Below are 1,965 nucleotides of genomic sequence, written 5' to 3'. Positions count from 1 at the left end.
ATATATATATATAAATATATGTATGTATGCATGTATGTATGTATGTATGTATGTATGTATGTATGTATGTGTGTGTGTATATCACTGTATATGCATCATCTACTATAACCAACATAATGTTCGTAAATTTGTTTTCCCCCACACAACTGTTATCATCAATCACCACTACTACCACACCCACTACTATCACCATCACCACTATGAGCCAACGAAGGGAGCTTCTACATAGCCACGTAACCTATCAGAAATAGCAGCTAAATCTCTCTCAAATCACATCCTACGGTCTTAGAAGAACACATTGGAGAATGTGAACTGGGTTTCCTGTAGATTGTAAAGGCGTGATAGTCATAACCGGAATGTCTTTGATTATAAGTGTGAGCGGTCAGGGATGAACTGGCGTTACATGACCCCCACCACAACCTCCACTTATACAACAGCTATGCCCCACATCACTCCCCTATCACCCCCTCCCACATTGTCTACATTTCGCCGTTGCTATCGTTATCATTCTGGTGTTGCTAACGTTGTTTTCAACTCAACACTTCAAATGTCATTATCCTTGTTATGGTCATCATCATCATCAAAATCATCATCATCATCATCATCATCATCATCATCATCATCATCATCAACATTATCATCATTTGTTGTCATCGTCGTTATATGCGTCCTTTACAATTCCCACCCGAGAGAAGCTAAGGTACTACCTCAGTTTAGAATCGATCCACTAGCCACGGGCTTGAGTCTATAACAATGACCAGTCTTTCCTGGGCTCATCATAAAGTATTGTCTGCACTCAACAGGTTCGATAGCCTCGACACCAATCTCTCTCACGCATTCACTCTCATTTATGTCCAGCCTTTCATATCAGCCAGTCACTTAATTCTTGCTTCCCTGTCTCCTTCTTCTCTTAACAATCTTAGTTAACCTGCTTCTCAGAATTATCTAAAATATAGGTGCAAGTGTATCTGTGTGATAAGAAGTTTACGTCCCAATCACATGGTTCGGGGTTCAGTCCCACATCATGGTGTCTTCTACTATAGCCTCGGGCCACCCAAGGCTTGTAAGTAGACAAAGCTGAAAGAAGCCCGTTGTATATATAATTTCGTGCTTTTATGATACTTGAACTGGCATGTTTATAAAATACGCCATGTATCTCCAGGCAATCTTTCAGGCTCTGCTTATGTATTATATCATATTTTAAAACCAAGGACACTGGACAGTGAGACAATAAGAAAAAAAAAAGTGGGAGAAAAAACATGGAAAAAAGGTGAGGATGGTTGGTGTAAAAAGTGGAACGAAAAAAACAACCCAGAAATGAAATAAAAAAAACTAAGATCCTCGCCCTTCCTGAGAAAGCTCATTAAATACAATTGGTTTAGAACAAAATAACAGAAAATATGTAAAAGTCTATGAGACAACTCAATCCGGAGCGGTGGTGCCCTCCAGTTCGATAAAAGAAACCTGTCCATGTGTTTACACCTGCCAACAATTTCAGATCTAGAATTAAGTAGTGTGTTGGAATTGCTAGATCTAAGAAGAAGATGAAATCTTTTTGCTACATATAATTTGCATTTCTTAGACCCATTAACATATAGCTTTGATTTCTCCACTATTCTCCACTAAGTTGTATGTGGTGTGGAGCTGCTCCTCAAATTTCGTATGTGGCTATATATCTGTGTGTGTCTCTATGTCTGTGTTTGTCCCCCGCCATCACTTGGCAACCGGTGTTAGTTTGTTTACGTCCTCGTAACTTGGTCGTTCAGAAAAGTGAACGATAGAATAAGTACCTGGTTTAAAAGAAGTACTGAGGTCGACTCGATTGACTAAAAATTCTTAAATGCGGTGCCCCAGCATGGCCGTAGTCTAATGGCTGAAACAAGTAAAAGATACAAAGATATTTTAGTTTTCTCACTTTGGTGTCAATTGTAACTATTTATTGTTGATCGTAAAAGCAATATTTTT

This window comes from Octopus bimaculoides, chromosome 10 (assembly GCF_001194135.2).
Source record: "Octopus bimaculoides isolate UCB-OBI-ISO-001 chromosome 10, ASM119413v2, whole genome shotgun sequence".
NCBI lineage: Eukaryota > Metazoa > Mollusca > Cephalopoda > Octopoda > Octopodidae > Octopus > Octopus bimaculoides.
This window is presented reverse-complemented; position numbering follows the sequence as displayed.